General features: G+C 34.0%; 1 long non-coding RNA gene across 1 annotated transcript; it reads left to right on the forward strand.

The window, feature by feature from the left end:
• Positions 1 to 5,928: 5,928 nt before the first annotated feature.
• On the forward strand, positions 5,929 to 7,709 carry LOC118752231. Its single transcript, XR_004994656.1, has 5 exons — positions 5,929 to 6,031; positions 6,527 to 6,610; positions 6,691 to 6,787; positions 6,851 to 6,952; positions 7,028 to 7,709. It is a non-coding gene; the product is annotated as an uncharacterized LOC118752231 (long non-coding RNA).
• The last annotated feature ends 3,192 nt before the right edge of the window (positions 7,710 to 10,901 follow it).

A 10,901-nucleotide genomic window follows, 5' to 3' on the forward strand; every position in this document is an offset into this window, starting at 1 on the left:
AATTTAAAACACAGAATTCTTTCAGTGTTCCTCCGGGGTTTTTGGACATGGACTGTTTCTTCAATTTAATAGTGTTCGCTTTATTTTTGTGGAAACGAAAAATGTTTTGCAAGTTATGGATCGTTTCTACACTCTTTCTTCAAATATTTCTCGTATTCCAGCTGTGCGCAGGCGTTTAGTTTTTCGCATCGTGTTTTTACATATTCGTAATTTAAATTTTTTTAATAAAATCAAATGGTGGTAGTTCATGATTGTGTGTGGATTAATATTACAACACTGAGGATTTGACAATAACCTTTTTCATCTATTAAAAAACAACACTTACGGGGCAATGTTTATTGTAAGAACAACATTTCTTTCTATGAATCGACATACTTTAAGCATTGTTGACGCTATTTCCATTTGAATGAGGAAATAGTGTCAATGACTTTATTTCCAAATTTTTGTTGACTTTATTTCGCTTTTGAAAAGCTAATAATGTCAATTGACTTTATTTCGCACCAGGGTGGGAAATAAAGTCAATTGACCTTATTTCCATTGACCTTATTACCTGTCACCGATGAACCCCTGCTTGGCTTCTTATATTATCTAATAACTAATCTTTAAAATAGACCACACTAAAAGCTCGTTTTCATATAAAAATCCGTTCGTGTCCCACCCTTGACAGAGGAATTTCGGATTTTTTTTTGTATATTAAAGCAATAATTTCTGTTGCAGTTTTTGCTTTGTTTGTATTCGTGTTTCTTTGTTGTATTATAAGACATCACGTTCACAAAGAAAAGTGAAATAAAATCGCAGAGTTTCCGTAAAGTATATCTGCTCCAAAAAGCAGGTTATTTTTTTTGTCCCACCCGTGACAATAACTTTGTATTTATTTTATAATAACTCATATAATAGTCAATTAGGTGTAGCTTTATCAAAATGTAGAACTGTTGAGTACTTTATACTTAAATTTAAAAACGAGAAAACATTTTTTCTGTACAAATTTCTCACCCGTGGCGGTGGAATCGCCCAGGATTATAAAATCTAAGAAGGAGCTTAAGGAATAAGCTGGCTGACGATTCCTAAGTACCCCAGAAGACTAACATTTGGCATAAAGAAGAAAATATAACATTAAGTATAGGTATGAAGATAAATTACTCTCTACTACTAACTGTGCCTTAGACGGTCCCAAGCCCGGTTTGAGAAAACAGGAGGGAAGACAGGGGGCTTTGGTATTTCCGGGGTACGGGCTTGACAACCCCGTCTACCCCAGTTAAAGGCTACCAGTCCTGAGTCGGTGGAGGCTCAGCTGATAGAAGTCTACGGCTTTCGAGAGTCATACCAAAGACTTTAAAAATGGTGCCACGGGGAACAGATGCCCCCGGAGTTTGTTCGTCGGCGAGACGAGTAAAACTGGCGACACAAGCAAGGCTTGCAAGGCTGGCAAGGCAAGCACTGGCATGGCTTACACGACTAGAAAATGGTGAAAATAAGTTGAAATTGAAGGAAATGTGTGGTGGAAACCGCTGGAAATGTTGAAAAAGTTGTGCGCAAGTTGAGCAATTCGATCCGTTGCGAAAGCTGAGCGAGTGGTGTCACCTCTCCTGGAGAATGTGGAGGGTGCCCACGAGCGAGGCGAGTAGGACGTGTGAGATGAGCAAGACGGAGCAAGATGGTGAATGTGCGTCGAGCAACTCGATCGGTCGAAAGTTGAGCGAGTGGTGTCACCTCTCCTGGAGAATGTGGAGGGTGCCCACGAGCGAGGCGATTAGACTTGTGAGACGAGCAAGACGGAGTATGAATGTGGAGTGTAGTAGTCGTGTAAGTCGTTCTAGTGTGAGCTGAGTCAGTTAAGTGGGTCAGGGTGAGTTGAGCCAGTCGAGCAAATCTCGCCGGCGAGCATTACTCCGGTCTGTTCATGGGTACGGGCCCTTTGGGGAGTATCGTGGTGGCTGTGGTTTCATACCTAAATGCGGGTAGAACTCGCAAGGGTTCAATGTGGAGTTGCATTGCAACCGGATGTCGTGATCCAGAGAACGTCAGAGGTTTAGGTAGGCCTCGGCCCTACCAAGGTGTAAGTGTGTCCACCACATACTGCCAATTGGTACTGAAGTGCTTGCAGTTCAGGGCAGTGATTAATGCAAAAATTAATCCGTTGTGCCTAATGCGGGCACCGTGATTAAAGCCTTTGGCAGGTAATCACGTAAAGCCTACATGGAATCTCCTGACTCCTATGCGACATTCATTACGTTTTAGAGAATTATTCAGCAAGTTTTTTAGGATTGAAACACTGAAATAGAGAGAATGTTGTCTGGTGGCGTCGTGAGGCAAATGCCTATGTCAAGGCATCAAAGTGCCCACACACAAAACCTTGCAACCATATTGCTCGCAATTATCTGTCAAACTAACGGTTGGTACGAAATCGTTGTTTGCGAGTGGAGTTCTGCGGTAAGGGATCACTTCCCGAGGCACAAACCGCTGGGCGCGTTCTTGAAGAAAAAACTGCAGGCCCCTTTTCGTGCTTCGGTCTCACCTCCGCAAGTACGGTATATATACTCGTAGTATATGCAGTACAATTCCACAACAAGCTTTTCAGGTTTTAGACGCTTTTAAGGGTTTTAGTGCTCTATTCAGCTAAATCTTTTTATTACGGCTTGAGCGCCAAAAGCCACAACGCCTGAAAAGCTCGTTGTGGAATTGTACTCTTAGACTATTCTACGAGTATATATACCGTACCTGCGGAAGTGAGATCGAAGCACGAAAAGGGGCCTGCAGTTTCTTCTTGAAGAACGCGCCCAGCGGTTTGTGCCTCGGGAATAGGGATGCAAAAAACATCGATGCATCGGAAACATCGATGTTTGCTATTCGATACATCGAATAAAAGCGATGTTTTGGACCTTCCGATATACATCGATATATCGATGTATTTCTTTTCGATGCATCGACATTTGTGTGCAATGTACACTGTACCAAGGCGAATTTATACAAGGTGGTGTTAACAGCTCAAAAACAAAAATTACAATAACAAATTATACGCACATTGACAATCAGTAAAAAACAAAATTGCAGCAAACACATCATTTAAACAAAAGGTACAAAGTCGTCGTGAAATCATCGACCATTGATATGATATTTACTCTCTAAAACCATTTGTAAATTTGGACAGATTTTAAACAGCATATTCCAAAATTGTTTCACATAGCTTATCAACATAGAGAAATAATATAAAGTGTGTAAGCCAGTTTGATGTACGCTTATTCCAAAGCAAAATTTGAGTTTCCGGCATTAATCCTTGGTTTTGTTGCATACCTTTGCCTGATTTCGGCTTATGGCATCCTTACACTCAGAAAAAACAACATCATTTAAATGAGGAAATCATTTCCTAAAAATTGTTTCCCTCGTTTGAGGAAATTTTATGTGTAGTGAGTAAAAACTTACTAATTTTTTATACAACTTTCCCTCAATTTGATGTAAGCTTCTTCTTTCTTTTTGAAATATTAGACATAATGATGCCACCCAGACAAGACAAGAAATATTTCGATTTAAAATTTTGTCGCTTTATATCGGAACTTAACGGTGGAATAGCACTTTATGTACAACTGAAATAAGTTTTAAAGGGTTGGAATTGCTCATTGGTACAATATATGTATATTTTATTTATAGCATTTTTCCACAAATATTTATTTACAAAGATGTATTGTACAACAAACACGCTACAATACTTGTTAAGGCAATAACAACAATTTACAATACTCGTTAAAGCAATTAAAACACTTTACAAAACTTGCTAATGCAATTGATCTCTGTTGTACAACTGAACTTGTAGCTTGCTGATTCGCAACTGAACTTCTGGTGCGCTGGAGCAGCGGCCTTATATACCTGCGCTCGCACTCATGGCAACTCTACAACGTTCTGGAATCTATCGCACATTCTCCCGCTCGCACTTTCTTTTGATGTTTCTTGCTATTCTACGTCTTTCGTCGAACATTCTGCCATTTTCTTGTTGTTCGCTACGCGTTGCCGCAATATTCGCCACAATACTTTGCTCATCAAAGTATATGCTAATGATTTCCGAAAAAAAACGAGCGCACTGCAGTCAACATTTTTTTCGAGATCATTAGGTTAGGTTAGGCTAGGTTATCCTGGCTGCCCTCGTCCCGTACAGGAAAAGGGTACACTTCGAAATCATTAAAACTTCAGTAAAAAGCCATTACAAAACTTTTTTCTACAACTATTTAAGCAAAATATTTCTTGCTTTGGCCAAACAGCATTTGTAAATGAATACTTTAAGAAAGGGCGAAAACTGAAAAAATTTAAATTATTTATCTATAGCTCTCAGAGGGTTCGTTTTTTTACAAGTTTCCATAAAAAGCATGATACAAAAGTGTACATTAAAATACTTAAAAAATGTTCTATTACGCTATTTCTAAAAGAAAACACCAAACAAAATTCTTTACTTTTACCAGTTTGGCATCTGTTAAATTTCAATGATTATGCACGAAAAGGACAAACGTAGCAAGCTTGCATGTACACACGTATTTTTTGATATGCACCAGAGCAAGGCGACTCATACACACAGCTAAAATCAGCTGATCGAAACAATATTTGTGATGAATAAATCATGTCTTGGAAGTAATGACTTCATATTAAAAGTACCCGGTATTGAAGCAAAACTTTTAATAATATACTACAATTTCCATAAATCCACTCCATGTTTAATTAATAGTTATACTTAGGCCCAATTTTAGATGGCCTACTTAAGTAAAGATTGTTGATTAAATTTCACTATTCTTTTCGAGGTTATACATTTAATCTGCACTTAAATTAACAATATTGTCTATTTATATATTTTAATAATATACTACAATTTCCATAAAATCCACTCCATGTTTAATTAATAGTTATACTTAGGCCCAATTTCAGATGGCCTACTTAAGTAGAGATTGTTGATTAACTTTCACTATTCATTTTGAGGTTATACATTTAGTCTGCACTTAAATGACCAATATTGTATATTTAAATATGAGGTATGCAACCCTGTGTTTGTACCCACGCCCACCTACGCCAAGATTGATTGGTAAGTTGTTAAATCAATCCCACCAAAAAACAATCAGCTGTTCAGCACAAAATGTAAACAAACAAGCGAATGCAACAACAATTTTAAGGAAAAAGCCGCAGTGCTGGCAATTGTTTAGCATATTTAAATAAAGTTGATCTGAAACCCAATGAAAGCTAAATGGAATTTAAACAGCAATCCACAAACAAACTTAAATGCCGTTTAAATATTCATTTGAAATTGGCCCTTAAGAATGAGGCTTAATTTATGCATAAATTATATTTAAATCATGAGTCGTATCAAGGCGGCTTTATACAAGGTGGAATTTTGTTCTATTTTTTAGTTATTTCAATTAAAATTATTATATAATATTATTATATGATATTTGACATCTTCTCGGTTTCCTTCAACCAAAAGCAAAAATAATGAAATTAAAGACAACAACGAAATTTCAACTGGAAATAAATGTAAGGCGAAGAAATCAGCTGATCTAACAATACAGTATCAGCCAAAATTACGTATTTGTTGTAATTATTACTGGAAATGTGTGTAAAATAGGTTAGTATAATTTCTGTTTTTGTACTCCTGCTATCACCTTATATGTGTGAATTCGCCTTGGGATAAATAGAATTCTTATATTAAACAACCTCAATAAAATATTAAAGTAATAACTTATAAATAAATCACAGCATCGAATAAAACTCGATTCGAATCTAATGAAATAATGAAATGACAGCCCTTTTCTCTTGAATATATATCGCGGTGTCAATTCAATCTTATATGGTTACTTTTTTGCACAAGTACTTTTGACATAATAAGTGCATCACTAGAGCTTACAAAAGAACTCATGAAAAAGAACTCGTTTATTATCTGCAAATTCGTAGCTGAAATATCGCGTGAGCAAATTTAAATTCGTCGTACATTGTGTAATTTGTTGTATTTTTCACAAAGTTAACTAGAGGATTTAGTACTGCTGGTGTTGTTTAAGATAAAGTAGGTATTAGTAGTGAAGTGATTTATGAATGTACATATATAAACTGTGTAAATATTGCACAGGCCTGTGGCGCTTTCAGTGAGTTGAGGTTAGGTTGTGTGTGCCACCAAAAATTAAGAAAGCCGGAATGTTTTAACGTCATGGCGAGGCATTTCAGTTAAATACCTTAGAATATGTGTTATTCTGATTACTCCAAAAATTGCAACTCTTTGTTGTACAAAAGACCTAACTCCACAAAGTCACTGAAAGGGCCAATATGAAAAACATTTGGAAAGTGTAATGTGCAGTGGTTTTTATTACTTACAAGTTTAATGAAGGGTGGAATAAGTAATTTATATAAAGTCTGCTAAATGTTGTATTGGTTTGTTGCGCTTTGTAAAGCAGCAATCACACGATTTGTAAATATGTACATATATGTACATTTTGAAAGTTAGAGTGGTTGTTTGGAAATTATGTGTGAAATTTTCAATAAGACTTTCTGACCTTTTTTGTAGATGCGTACGCAATGGCGGAGGACAATAGCTTTTTTGATTTGCTGAAGAAACTCCAAGGCGAAATTTTCTATGAACTACTTAAAGGTATATCAAAAACGAGTTAAAATTTTGGTGCGTATTTTGAATTCAAATTCTAATCTGGACTCGCATTTATTAAATCAAAGATTGTGGATTTACAACGGAAAGCCGTTTGCATTTGGATCCTTGTTTGGCCCGCGAGTCATATTCGAGCATAATCTATTAAAATGGTGAATGGAAGAAGTAATAAAGAGCTTATATCTGTGGTATTTCTACAATAATTTCAGTACTATAATTTTTTTCAAGGAAACGAGAAGTAATGAAGAGCAGCCAGTCATGTCAACTCCATCAGGATCCACACTGTCAATAAATTCAAGTTTCGAGAATCGCGTTAATAATTTTGACGAGGTAAACTGAAAAGAAAAACAGCGAAATTTTTCATCTTTTTAAACATGTAGAATTTTTCAAATCTTCCAATTCTAGAAATCTATTCAAGATATTCTAAGTGAAACAGCTAGTGGAAAACAAATTTTAAAGTACTATGCAGATAATAAAATATTAATACCAAAATATCGTAAATTACTCGCTGCTACTGTTGCCAATTATTTGATTGGTGCTAATATTAATGCTCATCCAAGTACTTTTGATTTATTATCGCTTAAAATTGCAAATTTTTTTTACAAAAGAAGCACAGGTAAAGCAACCTCTTGATTCGATTTCAACACTTCAAATCTCATAACGATCCACAACTTTGCCTCAGGAAATTTACTATCTTCCTAAAAAAGGAAAGAAACCAGGTGGATCACTATATTCGAAATATCACAGCACTTTGTCTAAATTGAGGCAGGATGGGGTTGTTTTAAAGAAGCGAGCAATAGAGAAACTGCCTGAAACGAAGGAAGTAAATAGTTTTTCTCCTGGTTAGTTATAATAACAATTAAGTAAACTGCCTATTTTTTGACATTTAGTAATATTGGTATTTAGTAAACACCCCATTTTGTTTTTCTAACGAGAATGAATAATTCAGGTGGCAACGAGATAAGCGATAAAGCTTGGCTTAAATATAACATTGAACCCTACAGCGAAGTAATAGAGAAATGGGAGACCACGTTTGCAGTCAGACATAGCTTTCTGAGTAACGCTGAGGACTTGAGTTCGATTCTGGAAGAGTGGCCTCTTTATAAACAAAGCTTTGTAACTAGTAATTTTTTAAAAAATTTTTTTTACATATATCTTCTGAAATGTTTTTTTTAGATTGAACTCGACTTTCAAAGGCTCTTCCCAGAACGACGTAATTTACTATTTGAGAAGTGGATTAATTTTTGTCAAGCAATACCATCTTTGTTTGATACACACATCAAGGATACAAAGAGTTTATTTACTTGGAAGCGACTTAAGCAGGGAGTATTCACAGGCGGTTATTATTTTATTTTTTGTAATGTAAATCAATATCCAAATAAGTTAACAAAATTTACTTTTGCAGATGTAAGGGATTGCGTGATACTCTATCTCCTACATTCCGTCTTAGTGCCAACTGCCAGACAATACAAAACTAGCCCACAAAGTCAAAAGAAGTATTTGGTAAAACCTACTATTGCCGATTCCAGAAACAATTTCCTACTGTATGCATGTACACACAGTCAGTTACAAGCAAAAATAAAATTAATGGTTGATTCGAAATTCAAGGACAAATATACTGTACAACCTGTCATATGTGCAGTCGGAAAAGACGTTTTTGAACTCAAAGAGTATTTTATTTATTTTGCAGATATATATTATAAGTTCGATAATTTTGTCAAATGTGTTGATGCTTGTTTCAAAGTATTTCATGTCTTAAATTTAAAGTATCCTTTAGAGTGTAATTTAGTCTGGTTATTAATACAAAAATATTTTTATAATATCGATTTGAAGTCAAGTGAAAAAAGTGCATCCCTTTGCGGAATTTTAAATGACTTACAGAATACTTTATCGGGAAATATATCTTAAAAAATTTGAGCCTAAAAAGATTATATTCTTAAAATAGATAAGATGAATTTAAAATGTTTTGTTTGTTCACAGATTTTCACACAATGTGAAATTCTTTTTAATCATATAAAAAATGTCCATGCTTTATCAACAAATGAATTGTTTATATGTGGATTTTGTAACTGTAATCAAACTTTCACATCTTTCAAAGCATTTTGTAAACACATGCGAAGGGAAAGTTATTTAATTTATTTAATTTAAATTATTCAAATGAAATCTTAAATACTAACACAACTATTGTTCCTGCTCAACAAATTTGTGAAAATATAAGTAGCGGTTACAGAAACACTTCTTATTTGTCAGCAGATAGTATGAAAGAAGGTTGTTTGAAGTTTTCTTTAAATAATTATTCCAAAAAGAAAATTCCGAGAAAAGAAACAATTGAATTGCAAAAACAAGTCACAAACTTCATTATTTATCCAATAAGGAACGAAATAACAAATATTTTGAATAATTTTGACGCTCAAAATCCGTCAGATGTAAAAAACTGTCTAAAAAAATTGGTTTCATTTTGTAGCGATCCATTTAAAGAAATAAATTCTGAATACAAACTTATCAAAACTCTAGAAGAAATGGATCTATACGAGACTCCTAAAATTATTCAAATTGACAATTCAATTCGCTGTTTGCAAATTAAACATGTTAGTAAGCTTGATGCTACTGTAGTAAAAGGTGTACTATTCCCTATCAAATTTAAAATAAGGAAATTCTTTGAAATACCAGGTGTGTATGAAAGTTTTTTTGTTTTTTTTTTGGGTTCGCACTGTTCATCTCTTTTGGCAATTTATTACTCATTTCCTACAGCTCCAGTTACTATTAAGTTTAAACTATTTACTGTATTCATTGCAGCTCTATTCAAATCGAAAGATGTTAAAACTTTCGGTAATGCTAAAGCGTTTTTTAAATTGATAGAAGTCCTCAACGACTTAGAAGAGAATGGTATAGATATAAAAAATTCAAGTGGAATTAAACGAATCTTTCTTTGCTTGGGCTTAATAATCGGAAATAACTTAGCATTAAATAATATTCTCGGCTTTTCTGGATCTTTTTCCTCAAACTATTTTTGCAGATTTTGTAAAGTTAATAAAACAGAAGCTAAATCAGCGTTTATGGAAGGGTTTGAGAAATTGCGAAATAAAGTAAATTATGATGAAGACATTTCACGGAATGATTTTGGGAACACAGGAATTAAAGAAGATTACATTTTTAATAAAATACATAGTTTCCATGTTACAGAAAATTATTCTGTTGATATATTACATGATATCTTCGAGGGCGTATTGAAATATAGTTTTTGTAACATCATCCTGCAATATATCAATAAGAAAACTTTTGATTTGGAACTTTTAAATCTTCGGAAATAAAATTTTAACTATGGCGAAGTTGAAAATGGGAATAAATCATCTCCTCTGCAGTTGCATCACATTAAATCATTTCATTTAAAATTATCTGGACGAGAAATGTTAACTTTTGCTCATTTTTTTCCTCTGATTATTGCAGACGTAGTAGAAGGAGATGATGTTTTGTGGAAATTTGTTTTAAATCTTATAGAGCTATTAGACTTGTTGCTGTTATCTGAATACACGAGCTTAGATATAATAAATTTAAAATCTCATATATCCGCTCATAAAAGCGAATATGTGAAGCTTTTTCACGATACTCTAAAACCGAAACATCATCTTCTTATCCATTACTGTAGAGTTCTTGAACATTCTGGTCCCTTAAAATTGCTGTGGACGCTACCTTTTGAATCTAAGCATAGACAATTGAAAGAATATGCTAAAAACATTACATCAAGAAAAAACTTAACGTTGTCTTTAGCACTAAAGTTTTCAATAATATTTTCCGAAACTATTACCAATTTTCAAAACACCGATTGTTTACTTGGCAAAACAAAAAGCTTCTTACAATCTTCTTTGTATTGGATACAATTAAAAACTATTTTTAGTGAGGATCAACTGCGCGGGTGTATATGTTATTTGAGTTTAAAACGCCATAATACATTTGGTAAAAGCAATTTTATTATTTTTTTTATGATCCTAATTTTTCCGCTTTTCAAATACTTGAGATTTTCGTAATGAATGAGAAAATTTTCTTATTTTGCGAAAAAAATGAATATACTAACGTATAATCCACATTTTTTGTCATACGAAGTCGGCTCCAGAACCTCTGATTTTAAACTCTTCAACATAAATGAATTACAATATCCACCAATTCATCTCTATACAGTTCAAAATCAATCATTTTTGAGACCAAAACACTTCTTTTAATGCACATATTTATTTGTAAAGCCCCTTTATATAATTATTACTTATTTCTTTTGTACTTTCCG

Source organism: Rhagoletis pomonella, unplaced genomic scaffold (genome assembly GCF_013731165.1).
Source record: "Rhagoletis pomonella isolate Grant_MI unplaced genomic scaffold, Rhpom_1.0 Rhpom_scaffold_01333, whole genome shotgun sequence".
Lineage (NCBI taxonomy): Eukaryota > Metazoa > Arthropoda > Insecta > Diptera > Tephritidae > Rhagoletis > Rhagoletis pomonella.